At 40.2% G+C, this 17,928-nt stretch overlaps 1 long non-coding RNA gene across 9 annotated transcripts in view; it reads left to right on the top strand.

The window, feature by feature from the left end:
* Positions 1–17,928, top strand: part of LOC146767541 (uncharacterized) — an 89,752-nt gene that overhangs the window by 33,123 nt on the left and 38,701 nt on the right. The window contains exon 2 of one of the 9 annotated variants that reach the window (XR_014954734.1): positions 16,546–16,661. The exons of the other annotated variants lie outside the window; for them this stretch is intronic. This is a non-coding gene — a long non-coding RNA (uncharacterized LOC146767541). The remainder of the gene's footprint in view (positions 1–16,545; positions 16,662–17,928) is intronic. 9 annotated transcript variants of the gene reach the window in all.

Raw genomic sequence — 17,928 nt, 5'->3', positions numbered from 1 at the left:
ATTTTGTTGTTAAGACCAAGAAAATGGAGGCTACTGTGTATGACAAACTGTCCATCATCTATGGAGGAAGCCATGAGTTTCCCTCAGCCCATTCTCTTCAGTCTCTGATCAAAGATGGGAGTCAAGCAGAAGACAAAACTAGGCGTGCAATTTCTGATTCATTCTCACTAGGTTTGTGCTGATGGCTTAAACATAAAAAAAAAAATCAAAGCTGGGATTACAGGCTTAGCAAGGGGAGTGCATATTTCAGCACATACTGGGCTCTTTGTTGCTCTGTCACACTGGTAGAATGAGACTATTAATGCATTGTCCCAGGCAGGCTGCATTATAAAGCCCAGTGGCTAAGTTAAATGAAAGAGACCACTAAGAAAAGCAGTGTGCAGCTTCCTACTGCTCCCTTTTCCTTGCAGAACTGTCTAGATGAGGCAGGGCAGAGGCAGTGAATGAAGTTGTAAGAACATTTCATAGATGAGAAACTTGTGATAAGTCAATAAGGTTCCTCAGCAAAGATTTCTAGCATCCACTCACTGTCCTACAAATTTTCCTGACTTTCTCAAGTGCTCTGTGTCAGCAGGCCACAAATATTCACTTTTTGTGCACAGGGGAGGAATTGCATGGTGGGCTGTAAGTGCTTTCTCCAGTTACCTGTTCAGCATTTCCCAAGTGTTTGTGGCACTCAGGGGCACAGGCATCCCATTTTTAACCATAACATTAGGATGAAAACAAAGTCCTTACTTCTGAAAAAAGCAAAATTCAAGATTGTTCAACATTTTACATCAATGTGAGTTATCTGAAGAAGGCTTGCTGGTATGCCAGTGACAACAGGTTTTGGCATTCCTTGCAGAAGTTGTGAAGACCAGCAGTGGCCCCAGTGCAATTTAGGAAATTCTGTCTCTTAATATCTCTTATTAATTCATGTGTGCTAGTTAAACTCCCTGGCAGTGTGTAATTCACAATTTTTCTTGCCTCCTAGATGCAGAATTCATGAGTGTCTGGTGCTGAGACAGCCAGTAAAAAACTTGCTATTCTTTGCACAAATTAGCTGCTAAATAACAGTAACAACCTGCTCTGAAATAATATTATCCTGACCCCTGGTCGGGAAGTTGTTGGATTGAGACCCAAAACCACCACCCATTTCCTTAGAACTGCAAGGACCAGGCAACTTCTTTTTCAGCTCTCGCTATCTGCGAGACTGCTCAGCTGAGATTGACAGTCGGCTTTTGGGGAAGCACTGCTCACTGCAGCAAGTGCATCACTCCACTGCAGGAGGATTCTGGTCTCCTGTGAAACCCGTCATTGCTTTCTGGGAATCATAAATGAGCCCTGAAGTGTCTCCAGTGCCCCTCCAGGGCAGGTACTGGCAGGGCATGGGCAGCAGGCTGCCGGTCTTGGCAGGCTGGGGGCATCATGGTGCGGGGTCAGGCACTGCTGGGGTGTGTTGGCAGGCTCACATGGGTGTACTGAGTCCATGTCTGCTCTGGGGTGGGTCAGAAGAGCCACTGTGCCCCTTTTGTGCCCAGATTTTCTCTCCCTGCCTTTGAAAGCCGCTCCCAGTGTCACCCCAAACAAACCCATTCACCTGCCCTTGTCTCAATTCCGGGTGCTATCAGCTGAGTCTGTGTAAATGCCTAAAGTACAAACAGTGGGTGAGCACCATCTATCCCAGGCATTTCATACAGAAGAAACAGAGCATAGGTTATGTCAGGTAGAACTACTCTTTTAATGCTCAGCTTAATGAACGTTTACAAAAGGCTTTGAGTACCAGGGTTTGTAAAGGTGCTATAAAGGCAGAAAATATTGTCTTGTCACAATGCTTCTCAGCTGTGTTTCTTCTCTTTTCAGCACTGAATGAGCTGGGAATGTCTCATTTTTCTCTTCCCTGAATGCTTACAATGTTTTGTTCCCTTATTCATATTTTTCAAAGGTATGTTGCAAGTGGGAAGAATCGTTAACATGCAGAACAACATTTCTAGGAGTCACTTTTCCCTAGGTTTGCCAACCAGAGCCTGCTGGTTCACAAACAGGCCCCAGAGAGCTCTTGATGGACCAGTAGGTAAATCCTTATGGCTCTTCAATGCCATCTGGCTGCTGGTGTTGCTGGGGCAGTTTTGGGGAGCCCATCCAGCCCCAGCCATGGAGCCACTGCAGGTAGTCCAGCAGCACTCTACATATCCATCTGCAATTGGGTGGTGACTGGTGGGACCATCCTTCTCCCGTTTCTCCAGTCTGGGCAAAACTGACTTGCTTTTTGGGCTGCTTTTATATCAGGAATGGTGTTAAATAACAGTTGATCTGGCAACCTGTCATCCTACTGCTTAATTCTGAAGGAAAACAAGACTAAAACGAAAAGCCCTTTTCCTCTTTTATTTGTCATTTTACTAATTACAGTATTACAGCATTTTCCAGGGCCAATTATGTAGTGTTCGGGGAGATTAGCAGCGTGCAAAACCTACTTTGCTGTATTATACAGTGGTGGCTCATGGAAGGAAAGTAGTTAAATTCAAACCCTTATAATTTCATGTGTTTATCCTAATGCAGATTCCATATATACATATATATAATAGCAACTGCACAACATTCAGCAATGCTTAAAACAGAATTTCTTCCCCATGAGAGAATGAATAAGTCATTTGTCATATGTTTCCTTTAATTCATGGCTACAGAGCATTTTAGAATTGCTTGATGTAAATCTGTCTCATCTATTTGACAACTCTGATATTGAGTCATTCATTTTTATTCTATGACTTAAAAATTTCTGTATTGCAGCTAGAGATGGGTGGCTAAAGTGCTAGTTTTGGACTATGGCTTGAATGTAACAATAGCTTTTGACCCCAGCTCCAGTCCCAAGGAAAGTGAATTTGGCAATCTCATTTCAATTCATAGTGAATAGCTGTTCACATAAAAAAATCAGCACCTACCATTTGTCATACTTGGCAGCTTCTGTTTAAGAATGGTCCAGAACTGCATTACCATGGAAACTAAATTACCTACTCCTACTCCTGGCTCAGAAGGTGATTTCAGCCAGTGGTGGAGGTTTCATGCTGCTGACAGAAGGGGTGGGGGTAACTGGGGGAGCTGCCATGTGTATGACCCATAAGGACGCTCGCCGCAGCCCTCTGGTTTGGATATTCCCATCTTCTGGTCTCGTGCCATTGGGTTCAGACCACATGGGTTTCTCACACATCATGATTTATTTACTGATATTTCTTATGGTAACAGCTACCAGCTCCAATTCGGAGCAGGACTGTGTTGTGTTTAGCGCTGTACATACATATGTTTAAAGACAATTTCTCCTCTGGAGCCCAGGCAAGCGTGAGAAGCTCCATGTATTCCTTTTAAACTTGAAAATTAAAACAAAATAAGTGATTTGCTTGAGATTACACAGGAAAGTGGAGGCAAGCCTAACAAATGAATGCCCATTTCTTCATTCTCAGCACCCATCCAGGATATTACTTATCCAAACCACTTAATTCTTCTTCAGAATTACTACTAATTTATGCCAGGTGAATTGGAAATGCCACATGGTTGGATAATTTTTGTTCCTGCCATCTACAAAAAGGCTGCTGATTCATAGGACAGTATTTTATTTCAAGCTGCTCAGTCCTGAAGTGAGCAAATTTAATGGATTACAGAGCAATGTTTACTGGACACTGAAAGTTTTTTAAGGTTACTTAGATACTGTATGTTTATTTTATAATAGTAAGCAAAAACTGCTATAACCACTCCACCCTTCAGTAATGACCAAAACAAAAGATGATTTAAATCTGCTGAGCTTCATATACCACCCCTTTTCCTCACAGATACTGTTTCTTAGAGAGATGTATACTAGTGAAAAGGCTAGAAAATAAATAAACAAGATAAATAAATAAATAAAAACTAACAATAATATGGAAATCTCTTTCGCTCAGATAGCTAGAAACTGAACAGAGAGAAACAAAAGTTTTGCCATTCCTAGAGTGGTGGCTTAGATGCAAGGACAAAAGACACCCATCAAGGCCAGGCTGGATGAGGCTCTGAACAATGTGGTCTAGTAGAAGGCATCCCTGCCCATGATTTTTAAGGTCCCTTCCAACCCAAAACCATTCTATGATTCTGTGAGAATCCTCTGAAGGTTTGGCTCTTAGGGCATCAGATTTGCACCATGGAGCAAGAGTCCTTCACCTCCAGCTGGAAGAGAAACAAGGTCATGAGCCCCCACCTCTGCAGGACACCCTGGCAGTCTGGCTTTCCACCCCATAGACTCCTGCCACGTCCTCCTTCATCCATGGGCATGGACTGCTCCCATTTTTAGGGCACAACAACAGCAGGGGCTGCTGAGTGTGGACACCCTTCTTGCTTTGCCCTTGCCATGGCCCTGGCAGAGTATCTGGGTCTCTTCTGCTCTGTATTTGCTTTTTATATGCATCTTTCCTATTTAAGTGTCACAGATCACTGCACCAGCTGATTAGCCTATACATGAATGGAATATAAAAGAGCAAGTCCCCAAGTTGTAGGTAAGACCTTTTGTGAGATTGACTGGCTAAAAATAAAATGGAAATTGGCTCTGAGCTTTTGAGAATCTGTCTCTTCCTCAGGCCATAGGAAAGAAGAGCAAGGGGTAGCACTTCATAATTAATTATGAATTTATAATTAATTTGAAGCCTGAATCAATAATCTAACAGAGGAAGTGCTATAACTTCTTCTGGATTCCCACAGTCAATGAAAGAGTTTAATCCTCGCAAGCAGTTTTCAAAATTTTAGGGCCTTTTTCTATTAAGTTTGATTATTTTTCACCCAGCATCTTAGTCTTATGTACAACTTTTTTTCTGTTTAAGGGAACAGACCAATAGCTATAGTGGGTCACTAGGCTCACTACAACTGAGTGCAAATTGTTACCCTCCCTGGGTAGGAATGATTTGTCTATTCATGTAGGTTTATGTATTGTTTTGAAGGTTGGTGCTTTTGACAGATAAACAATGCAAAAATATTCTGTGCTTCTGCAGCACATAATCTGATGTTCATTGTATACAAAGACTCCTTACTCTGTGCTATAAATATAGCATAACTTCTCTTCCCTCAGAGTTGCATGGGGCTTAAGCAGACTGGTGGGGTGGGATTTTGAAAAGCAGTCAAGGCTGACCTTTTCCTGCCTCCCCCCTAATGCCAATGGTAAAAATTCCTGCTGACTTCAAGGAGTGTGGATCTGGATCAGTGTTGAACACTTCTGAAAATCCCACCTGTAAAGCCTGCAGAGTTCATTATAGGGGCAAAATTTTGTATAAGGCTCAGCAGGGACAGACAGAAATTGTTAGCAGCTTATTAATGGCCTTCACAGTGGATGTGTGTATTGAATTTAATTGGGCTGCATCCCAGTAAGGCCTTGATATGCTTATGATTAATTTTCTCTACCGTCTACCTTTAACTTTTCTTTGAAACTGGATGGACACTCCATATTTGCACTTTTATAAAAGACTGGCAGTGAAATAAAGCATGCAGGTAATTATGCTCCAGGGAAGAGCTGTGAGTGAGGTAGACCCTCAGTTAATGTAGCTGGATGGTAGCAATTTGGTGTCAATCCCTCTTGATGTCCTGCTGAAATAAAACAGCATTCAATTGGATGCTGCTTAATTTTTGTGGGTACAAGCATGGTTAAGTTTCTTTGTATAAGATCTGGTTAGTAGCATGAAGACATAAAACAAGCGTTGAGCACAGTGACACACTTGAAAGGGCAGGTTATATTTATTCTGTGTTGTGTCAAGGGCATGCTGCTTGCTAACTGTAATTAGACAGTGTATCTGGAGGTCTGTGGCCAAATAGCAAAGATGTCTTTGCAGAGTATAAAAGGACTATTGTGTTAGTCCCTGGTCTCAGAGGGTATGAAGATGTTTCCCTCTCCTATCTGTTATTACTCATACTTGGTTACTTTTATGTAAATTCAGCCTTGAGGAGAGCTGACAAGACTGTGACATGAAGAAACTTCACCTTTTTCACTGAAACAGGGCTTTTATTGTCTAGTAATACTGTCTTAGTTCTCTGCAAAGGAAAGAAAGAGATATTATTGAAAAATCTCATAATTAGCAGCTTAATGTATAAGCCATATAGAACCCAGTGTTCTATGATAAACCCCCTAATTAGCTTTGTAGAAACTGTTTAATAGCAAACATACATGCATCCATATCACTAAATAATTATTTGCAAATAAACTATTTTCAACATATCTTAGGAAAACACAAGATTATTAGTTGGCAGAGTTAAGCCAGCTGAGTAGCTGAAAAAGCACGAAAAGAGGTATAGTTCTTTTCAGAATCCTGCTGTCTTTGGCATTATTTCTCTAAAGCTTGATTTATCAAGAGGAGAATACAGTATTTGGTTTCCCCATAAGTAAGGTCTTTTCATGTTTTGTCTTTGAAATGAAAATCGTCTTTTGGAACAAATATCTGCTCTATCAGATAACTGCATGCTTGTCATCCCTAACAGTGTGCTGGCAGGAAGACTGGGCGAGGATTTTTCTGCAGTACATTGAGTACACAGTGCTGGCACTAGATCAAGAATCAATTCCTCTGATATCGAAATATTGACTTGGCATGGCCAGTCTGATTTAAATGCTTATCATTCTTGACTTTGTAGGCTACATACATACTGCAAACATTTTTCATTGTGGGTCTGAGAATAAACATCTTTACAGCTGCCTGGCCATTTCTAGCAGAATAACAAAGGGGCTGTGTGCATGTATGGGAGCCTGTGTGTGTGAGCAAAATTTCCAGCAGATTAATGCAACCGTCACTTCTGTGTAGGGCCATTTAGAAGTTGAGAAGGGTATTTTTAATACTTGGTGTTACACAGCATTGTTTCTCCGAGTGCAAACAGAAGTCTCACTGCTCAGTCTGGATAGGTGCTGGCCACTGAGCCAGTGGAAGGGAGAACAAAAACAAACCCCAACACAATTATTAAAACATTTTAAAACCTTTGCAATGTGAAATAATACTACTACTAATACTACTAATAAAAAAAGTAAAGATAATTTCCCATAGGCAATCAGAACACCTATTAAGTTAGCAATGGCGTTTAATTGACATTATCGCACGCTTCAGTGAGGAAGACAATGGATCTTGCGGATGTGCAAGTGGAACGCATTTGCATTTCATAGATGATTAAAATAGATTTGATTGCATTTGTCTGAAGCCTGGCAAGTGCGGGCACATCTGCTGCATTCGATGTGCCCTGCGTTTCCCAGGACTAATGGAGTGCACTGAGTCACCGCAAGACAGGCTTTTACCTCTGAAAGTCCCACGGCACCTTCTGCTGCACGGCCAGCTCCTTTGTTAGCCCTGGAGACCTCTTCTTATAAAGAATTGATGTAAAGTAGAGCAAGGGAAGGATTTGAGGCAGTGAACTTGTCTTCATCTGGTTATGCAAGAGCCCTTGGGCTTTCTGCTGCTTCAAGGTAGAATTTATAAGGTGAGATGAAAGGTAATTTAAGTCATTAATTTGCGTTAAGGGCTGGCAGAACAACAACGGCACATTTAATCTTGCTGTGGAAAAAATTGGTGATTTGCAGAGTAGGGGTCAGAATTAGGGGTCTGACTTCCTCTTCCACTCAGCTTAAAAGGGGCTGCTTCAAAATGGAGCTCTATTTACAAGAAACATAAAGCTGAGTTAATTGTATTCAAAAAAAATCTAAGAACTTTAAATATAATATAGAAAACAATTAATTAATGGTATTAAAAAGTTATCTTCCTGCTTTTCATTACTTTCCCAACTAAATTCACCATTAAAAATACACTCCTGGCAGCAGTTCAGCTCAGACTTGTCACCTACCACCTGAGCCCTGTGAAGGACAAGGGTTGCCCTGTGCTCTGCAGGGGGAAATGCCCTTTCCTGTGAGCCCACCTTTCCCTCCTCAGCCCAATGGCCACTCGGCAGCTTTCTTTTTGGCACTGCTGTGCTTTTTTTCCAGCCAGTGTAACCACCCTATGGCTGATGCTCTTGTCCTTCTCTATTACTTCCTCCGCTGCCCCGAGTGTGTCTCCTGGACCCTTACTGGGCTCTATGGGTTCTGCTGTTTATTGCTTCTCTACTCCAAGCTGCCTTCTATTTTTGCTGCCTTTGTGTTCCTTCTGCTCTTGCTACATGTTGTGCTCTCTGTCCCTTATTCTCACGGCATTGCACTCTTTCATTTGCCAAACGATTGCTCTTCGCTTTGAGAAACAGCTCTTAAAAACACATTGCCCTTACATCAAAGAGTGAAATTTAGGGGAGCTGGTTTGACTGGGAGAACCTGGAAAATATGGCACCTCAGCTGATGAAAGCAGTTTGTTTAGGATACCAATGTCTCAGAATAGCTGGACATGTTCAGCAGCAGTTATGAGGGGTTACTAAAAGACAGGTTTTTTGGGTGGCTCCTGTGCTGCCACGCCCAGTGGTCTCTGTGTGGCCGTGACTGTGGCCATGATTCTGCCCTGCACCCTCGGCACTGTGGGCTGTTGGTATTCCTGTCTTCAGACCCAGTCCTGGCTCATAGCATCCCTGCCATCACTGTGATCTGTACAATTCTGGCATTGCTCATTTCCCGCCTCTCACTCCTTCTATTGCTCATTTTCCTCAGGAACAGCCCTGGCACTGCCCATCTTTGGGGTAGCAGAGCAAATAGTCCTTCTGCCATTAGGAGAGCTCAGATACTACCAATGACTTGTGTTTTTCATGGGACATTCCTGTATCTCTTGCTCCCTGAACTCCTTTTCTCCTGGCCATGGCCATGCCTTGTTGGTCTGGATTATCCCTGTATGTGGTGTAGGACAAGTTCCTTAGGCTGGGTGGTAGCCACAGGGAGAACAAACGCATAACTGCTGGAATTTTTTTTTGTTAAACTATGTTACTTTTGGGAAGAAAATTACTGGGCATGTATGTCACATTGTTAAAACAATAATTATAGTTTGCCTGTTGTGAGTCTTATTTTAATCATGTACATGTTGCAATTTTTTCCCCTTTTACTTAAATAAAGTATTCCCATAGAGAAAGAGTGCTTATAAAAAAAATTCTCACCATTTATTAGCAATGCTTTTCCCTTCAGCTTTGTTGCTATTTAATCTTAGCCCCTTGAGACAAGTTGCACATATTAACCTGTCAGAGAAATTTTAAAATTGCATGACACTTAGAAATATATTCAGAAAGTCCATAAAACCATCACAATGGTTCTGTTTTTTCTCCTCATCTGGTCATGTACTTTAACAACATTTCTCTTTATACTGAATCTCTCACTCTATTGTTTTTTAATGAGGTCTCCCAGTTGGAAATGGCTTTTTGAAGGTTTTTAGATCACCAGTTTTTGGATCAATGTGGGCCCTTGCTTGTGACCATCACCTGGTCTAGGGTCTCTAAGACATCAAGACAGACAGAAGCCATAATCCAAGGCCTCGTCTGAGTACTTGTGCTAGGCTGTAGGTAAAGCATCAAGACAAGAACTAGAGCTGAGCCCTTCTGAAAGCTAATTGATGGAGCAGTGTGGGCTATTATCCCCATAAAAAAATTAACAAGCTCCCTGACCTATGACTGCTTATGCACAGCTCCTTTTATAAATTACTGGTGATATTTGGTTGCTGTGAATCCCCTAATGGACCAAGGCATCTCATTCAGCTATGGGGAAGGTCTGTTTCATTGGGTGCAGCTGGCCCTCCTTTCTGAGGATGGAGTGGAAGGTAAGGAAAGGGCAAGGAAAAAGAGATTGGATAGTGAAGAATGATGATCAGTAGTGTCTGATTTTGAATAATGTTTTCAGTCATGGGTTTCAGGATGCAAAATACAAATTTGGGCATCCAGCTTTAGACACACTGTCTGGGAAACAAACACTTCAGAGGGGCACTCTGGATCCTGCAGTCAAGAGAAATCCCTGCTTAATACAAATTGCTGTTTCCACATGACAACACAGACACCAAACTCAAGGGGAAATATGGCTTTTAGCTTCAACAGTGTTTATGTGTGGAAAATGCCTGGGATATTCTTAATCAAGGCATATAAATAAATGTTATTGTTTAGGCTTGTCCTTGAAGCAATGCAGTATGGAATATAAAAATTATAATACACAAGTCATGAGTTTTTAGATTTCATTTTTATTCAAATAAAGAAAAATGTTTTTTTATGTCAGCATGTACATGCTAAAAATTGTTTACCATGTTTCAAAAGCACAGACATAAGGCTAAATTAAGCTTGATCAGTCAAGTCTGACTGTATCCTCTTTAATATAACACGGCTGACAATTCTAATCGTGAAGCATGCAAGCTGTACAAAAAAGCATAATTTTTATACACCTTTGGGAGAGAGCTGGTAGCTAAAAAGTTTCTCTCCCTATTTCAGAATGAAGAATGTTCATATGCAACAGAAAGATCTTTATTTGAAGGCAAAAATAGCACCTCTCTGTCATGTGCTCTAATTAACTTGCTGTGATGTCGCTCTGGTGATGGACACAGAAATAGACATTTGCTTTCCTAAATCCTGAAGTAGAAAATGAGGCATGAGTCAGAAGGATACAAGAGGGCAGAACTCATTTTCTTTTAATTACTTTTATTCAGGTTTTATCATCCAGCAGCTGTTCAAGTTTCATTTTGAGATGTTGGATCCTCCTGAAAACCTAGCATGTAATTTTTGATGGGACTTACTCTTTTCTCCTTTAGACATATATAAGATTTTATATCTAAGTGCTGATAGGGAACATAGACATTTGAACAGTGTTCCCATTCCCTGTTGAAGGATATAATTGGCCATCAAGTCTCTGACACTAAAGTAGATGAGGCAAAAACTCTGCAAAAAATGTGGCCAAACAATATGAGAGTACTCATCACTAAGCAGATAGCCAGGGAAGTGTCTAAGTGCTCCTCCAGCTGGCACACACAGGTACCAAGGCCTGCTTTGGGGAAAGCAGTGTGATTCATAGCTGCATGGCAAGTTTTGGATGGCTGTGAAGGCTTCACCACAACCTCTGCTTGGTGCCAGAGCTTCAGGGAGCTTTGCTCACTGTGACTCTAGATGGAGCTGGCAAAATTAAAGCTTTAAGCAGGTGGATGTTACTCCCCAGTGGCTCTCTCTGCTTTTCAGTCTGCACAGCAGGTTTGGCTAAGGGTGGAGGAGGGCTCTCCCGAGGTACAGTCCTGCTGAATACTTGCCAGTCCCTGGCTTCTGTCACCAGTGTCTGAATCCAGTCCTCAATCCCAGTGCCTCCACTCCTCTCATCTGAAATGAGAGTAACAAGATTGATTTCCAGCAACATATGAAGATAAAGACAAAATAAAGCCTTCTGAACCACCACAGCATTCTGCAGCTGAGGCACAGCAGGCGTCTAGAACTGCTGCTGAAGGCAGGCAGTGCCCTTGAGAAGCAGAAAACTTGTAGAGAGGGCAGGGGATGGATTTGCTGGGGACTGCATGAACTTACCCCTTCATATGTGTCCAGTCATTTTCCTGTCTTTTGGAGAAACAGTAGGAAAATGTGAATAACTTAGAAAATTCTGGTTTTCAGTTCCTCTTATGTTGTGGCTGGCTTCTTCTAGTGATGGACAAAAGATTGAACCTTCTATATGTGTCAGTGGATTTATTTTTCACTGCAAGGTCTGTAAGCACAGTCTCTTGCAAGAGAGCACTTATGTGGTGTTTTTTGTGCATAGTTCTTTTGTATGCCCTCTTGGGATATTGGGTGACAAGTAACTGCCTGGTCTTCTAATTTTGGATATGACCCTGAAGGAGTATAGGGTGGTCTTCTAATTTTGGATATGACACTGAAGGAGTATAGGGTGCCTGAGGCAGCATAAAAAAGGCTACGTAGAAAATCTTAGCACAGATTAAAGAAAAAGGAAAAAAACTGAAAATAAGGGTGTCTATATAGAAACCGCATTATCTGTACTATTTGAGGGTATTTGAAAGTCTGTAAGGTCTCCAAAGCCTATTTCCTATGTACATTTAGGATGCCTTGACAATATAAATCAATATTTCAGTATTTAAAATCAAGGAAATGAAATCTGTGTAAAATGGAACTGCCTGAATGAATTTTGACAGCCTCTCCTACATGCATTATTTATTTTTTATTGTTTTATTTTTTACAGATGTAGATGGTGACTGAACTACTGCTGTAAACTTGTACCCAGGTAGCTTTAAAACACATATTATTGGCTGAGTTCATAGTAATGATGTAGTTTAGTTATAAAACAGCTTTTGTTCCAAACAACTTTACAAGCTTTAAATATATATCAAACTACTGAATATATGAGAACAATTTTCATCTATACCTGAAATGCTCTTATATGGAATGGATGATTCATAGTAGATTCAGAACACATATAAAACTTTTGAAAATATATTTAGCAAAGGAAGTGAAGGCTATTTTAAATTTATGCTGAGCTGGAATTAGAAAATGCCTACAACAGTGCCCTAACAGACAAACTCCACTGAAGAGAGAATACCGTATCCTTAGGATTTACAAACTGACCAGGGCTTTGATTTAATTCTCTACTTCCAAAGGGCCACCTTAGCCCACCATCACAAGCAGCATGTTGTGCCTCTGGTTTCCCAGTCCAACAATGGCACCACTGTAAATCACTCCAGGTTTTACAGCACAGCCCTGCGTCCTGAAGCTCCCACGTGACCTTGAGCCCATCCTTGTTCAGCTTCACAGTGGCTGGCATCATCCCCTCTGAGTCAAGCAGGGAGGCTCAATACTACATTTAAACCCTGAAGTCCACTCTGTTTTAGCACTTTCTTCTTTATTAATTATTACTCTCTGTTTAAGCTTTTTTCCTCCCCCCTGCAAGCTCCATACATTTAAGATTCTTCTAAATGGATGCAAATGGCTGTTATTAGAAAAACAGAAACCAGAAAATCACTCCAGGACAAAAGCTAACCCCAGCATGTTTAATGTTCAAATTAGAATACCCTCCCCAGTGCTAAAATGGGGTTTATAATGGAAATGCTGACATCCTTACCAGACCCTACTGGCCTGTTGCTCTTTTGTCCTGCAAGTTATTAAAATCTAGCCTGGTTGCCTAAGAGACAGGGTAGCTACTTAGAAGATATTTAGCCATCAGTAAAAATGAATGTCCAATGTATTTATTGGAAAAATACATTTAATTAAGCACTCAAGTTATACAAGCCACCCACCAACTACAAGTGTGTTCTGGCAACAGAAGTGTTGTTATTACCCTGGGTCTGCTTCATGATGTTATTTTCTTAAGTCAGTGCATTTTTCAGCCTAACAGTTCTGGCTACAGCATATTGATAAGATAACTCTGCACTAAAAGGGAGACACAGTATTTTTAGTCTCCTTTTCCAGTTACCAGTAGTTTATTAGTGACACTGTTGTGAGAGTGTTGATTCATTAAGAGTCTTTTCATTAACAGTCTGACATTCATATGTAGAAGAAAAAGCCAGGAAAAGTAACAAGACACTCAGCATTTTCTTCTGCTTCTTTGGTACTTGTATCTTTTATTTCAACAGATGAGCTGGAAGCTTTCAAGACTGTAGGTTTTAAGTCAAACTTCAGTGTGTGCAGTCTATTTTTTTCTTAATTTGCACACTTAATGCGATTTCAGCAGCAAAGATTTTTTTTTCTAGTGTAAGAGGTAGATGGCAACTGCATGTGAAAATCAGATGTTCTGTTGCTTTTAATTGGAGCCTTAAAGGCTAACATAGAAACACTGGGGAAAATATGACTTTTCTATGTTATTTAAATAGGCTGCTAGCCACATCCCTAAACTTTATATGGCTTTGGATAGATTAGGAGCTCTCTGCTAAGCTATAAAATACATCATATTCATGTAAATTCCTAGCAAATATACAAATATGTATTTTTTGTTGTTTATAATTGCCATTTAATTGTAGACCAAATTCCATAGCTTAACATTTATACAGCGCCTGATACTTTAAGCATTGCACAAATATTAACTAATTAATAAAAACATCTGAGCAGCTCTTTGGAGACTGTCAGATTCCAAAGGAGTAAATTCCTCTTCATGAAAAAGGGGACTGTTCAAGCAAACACACTGTAAGCTTTTAAATGGCAAATCCAAAATGACTCAGTGGGACATCATTTCATGCCTGAAATCTGAGCACAAAGCCTTTATTTTTCCAAGATTTTTTTTTTATCCAGTCTTGCAAATAAATACTAGGTAATGATTTAGGAAACAGAGGGGAGGCAGGCTAGAGATGAACTTGATGTTGGCACTTACTTTGTTTTCATCTCCATATAATATTTCATTGGAATATAGTATTACATTGACTTATGTATTCATTCAATCATTAAATTCAACAGGACTCTTCAGTTCTGTAATCAAAAAAGCAAAAAAAAACCAGCAAAACAAACTGTATGGATTTAACCTTTGTTCTCCTTCATGAGAATTCATCAAACAAATGTGTGGCCTTTAAGTATTTTATGAGTTATTTTGGCTTTGAAAGGTCTGATTTAGTGATGCAAAACTATGTGGTTATCTCTGGCTTGCAAGCAAGTCTGAAAAGCTCAAACCCAGCCCATAGCATATTGTTTGATAACTTTAAGCTACGCTGGTCCTTCTGTTTTCCTGCTTGGGGCTTTGCTTTCCATGATAATCTTACAGTTCTGGTCCTTCTGTCTCAGTCAAAGAGATGACATTTCAGAACACATGTGACATTGCTGTGTTATTTTATATTCAGCATTGTGTCTGTAGAGCAATCAGGACAAAGAGAATATCTGCTGTTGGAATGTTGTGATTTAAGGTGGACACAGAGTGGCAAAAGATGAGAGTGACCAAGGGGAAAAACTGGCTTGAGGAGAACAGGGTATAACTCGATTTTTGTTTTGAATTTTTTTCCTTGGAAGTTAACTTTTTGAAAAATAATTTTTTATACTTTGCTGTTTAAAATAGAAATGTTAGTGGCTAGTGATTTTTAATTTTTGGTTTCCTACTTTCCTTCTCACGCCTGTCATCTGAGGCAATGTGGAGACAATATATTTTTAATCATCATTGGCAAATTTGAGAATTTAGGTGGCTCTTTATGCATAAAGATCATGCATCTGATAAAAAAATTAATTTGGAAGATGTTTTTACAGAACTTTTTCGGTTTTCTCAAAAACTTCTAAACATATTTTACATTTTGGGACCAGCCATAATTGCACAGCTGCAAGCAGGGCATAGAGGCTGCAATATCACCTTAGGTTCATTTCACACAGGGAGTACTGTTAAGGATGAATGCTTTGGTAGCAGGGAGCTTCAGAAAGTTAATCCAAAAATTAAATTGCAAAAAGGGGCTTGAGAAAATTAAAATTACATTGACATAAAGAGCTGGAATCTCAGAAATCATCCAAGAGTTTGATCTCTTGCCATGTTTTCTGCATGTCTAATTAAAGAGCTCTAATATATGTAAGACAATTTAAAAATAGTGAAAAAATATTAAAGTTAATGTAGATGTGATTTCACAAGAGATGTGCTATTTATTTTGTCTGACAGCCAGGGATAAAAGAATGGGAGTGAGAGCAGGAGGGTACGATGGCAGCATATTCATTACCTAAGTAGGACTTCGGCTCTAAAGCAGCTTTCTGCAACTTCTGATCACAGCTTCCCTTCATATTGCTCAACATGCTACATCAGTATTGACATGTTTTGGATAATCAGCCAATATCTGACATCTCAATGTACTTTTTGTGGTGTGTGCTCTCTATCCAGGGACCTTTGTTTAAGCTTGTTAGTTCCATGAATATCACTTCAAGCATAAACTCTGGGATCCATTATAACAAGATCCTTATAGCAAGATTTGCCTGCATGGTGAAGACAACAGTTTAATAGTATCAGGTGAACAGATATTAAAAAAAAACCATTCAAATGAGACACCTTACATAGAACTATCTAGAGCAGAAGGGAAATTCACAAGGTCTCTTCACTTTAATAAATTAAAATACTCTCAAAAGTGTATCAACAGATCTTAGCAGACTAGTCAACAACTATGGAGCTGAAACACAAAATAATTAAAAAGTATTTAAAAGTAGAGGGATTGAGGATTGGCTATGCATGATCAAAGTTATTACTCTACTTGGAATAGAATCCCTACAAATAGAGCTTAAGGTCACTCAACCACAGCAAATTTTTTTAACCTAATCAATCACTGCATGACTGTGCCCTAAATCTGCAGTTCTTAAATATTTGGTAGAACTAATTAATATATTAACAAAAAATGCATTTAATCAAGAAGAGGATATCCATAAAAACTATCCCCAAACATCCCTTATGGTTTTTGGCTTACTCATATCAGTGTGATGTGAGAACCCAGGCTTATTTTCAGGGGCTTTGCTAATGGATCTTGTCCTGCCTTGAGCCAGACACTGGCAGAGAATTTGTTATACAGGGGGCGAGCAAAATGTGGGGTTTTGCTTTATGGGCTGTGAAGCACCTCAGAACCTTTGTGTTGGAAAAGGAGAAAAGCACAGGTTCCCACACGCTATTTTGCACCTTTTCACATGTTTATCTATAGTGTCTTATGACCCATGTGAAAGATTTCTTGTGCTATTGAGGATGACTGAATAATCTGTCATTTTCTACTCTGATTATTATTTCATCAGAAAGCTGAGATATTCTGCTCCAGATCCTCAGCTGGCAAGAGTCAGTAGCTATCCCACAGCTGGAATGGATCTAGTCTGATTTAACTATTGGAACTCAATGGCACAATTTTTGGAAGGTATTTAAAATTCTATTTCTCAGTGCACTTTTCCCAATTGCTTAGTTTTATTTGTTAGATTTTGTTTGTCTTTTTCAAATGTTTTTTTTTCTGTTCTAAAAATCCAATGTGCTTTACCAGTAAATGAAAATTATTCTCTCCACAACACTATATTAAAATGACACTTTGCTTTCAGTTAGAGACTATGCTAATGGTTTTGTTTTCTTTCCTTTTTCTTATTACTATTGATATCACAGCTGCTGAAATTTTTAACATGCTTGTATTTTTTAAAATAATTTGAATGAAAAATAGTTGGAAGTCTCCCAAACTGCTGTTCAGAAAACCTCACAATTTGCAGTTTTCAATTCAATTTCCATTAGAGAGCACTGTGACATTCAGCACAGGGCATGATGCAATATTCAAGCAGTGTGGGAATTCCCTAGGGACAGAGCAATACAGTGAAGGGGTCACCCACAGGAGAGTGTTGTGGGACTGTGCATCTGGAAGAGGTGAACTTTCAGATATATTACAAAAGCAAAAGCAAGCAAACTTTCTGCCCATTAATCTGGCTGTTGGAGCAGTGCTGCTCGTGGAGCAGCTGGTGGAACAGCGGGAGGTGGGTGTGCAGGTGAAGGCAGCAGTTGAGTTTGAGATGGTTTGCAATACAGTGAGCTGGCTGAACTGAAATGAGCAGTGCAAATATAGGTACTGCAGAAAATGAGAGGAAACTGAGGTGAATAAGAGCATTTAACAGATATGAAGTTAGTGTTGTGCTATGGGTGTTACCACGGCTACCAGCACCTAGTACTCCATGCAGGGGTTGCTGATGAAGGGCATCTCCTTATACAAGACAAGGTGCTGAGGTAGACAGAGCTGTTCAAAAGCATCTTCAGGCCAGTGGCAAAACCTGGGGTACATCTCACTCTCCAAAAACTCTCCATTGCTGTAGACATAGAGCCAGAGCCTGAGCCCTGGCAGCAGCATTGGTACAGAGCACTGGGGAGCCATGTGGGGGGGTTTTGATCAGCTTACACTATGATTTTAATCACACTTCTGGAGACCAAGATGAAGAGCACTCAGCCCTTTTGGCTAATAGTGACCATACATTGTCTGCATAGCATCATGTCCTCACTCACCTGACACTGTCCCAGACATCTGAATTCAGATATTGCTGCATATTTTTAATTTAAAGAACAAAGTGGCAGGAAATGGAGGGGCAGAAAGGGAAAGAGCAGTGGCAAAGCTGACAAGGTTTTGTGTGTGGCTGAAGGGCAAAGATGATACAGTA

Source organism: Lonchura striata, chromosome 4 (genome assembly GCF_050655825.1).
Source record: "Lonchura striata isolate lonStrDom1 chromosome 4, ASM5065582v1, whole genome shotgun sequence".
Classification (NCBI taxonomy): domain Eukaryota; kingdom Metazoa; phylum Chordata; class Aves; order Passeriformes; family Estrildidae; genus Lonchura; species Lonchura striata.
Note: the sequence above shows the minus strand (reverse complement) of the source record. Positions and strands in the feature narration are given on the sequence as shown.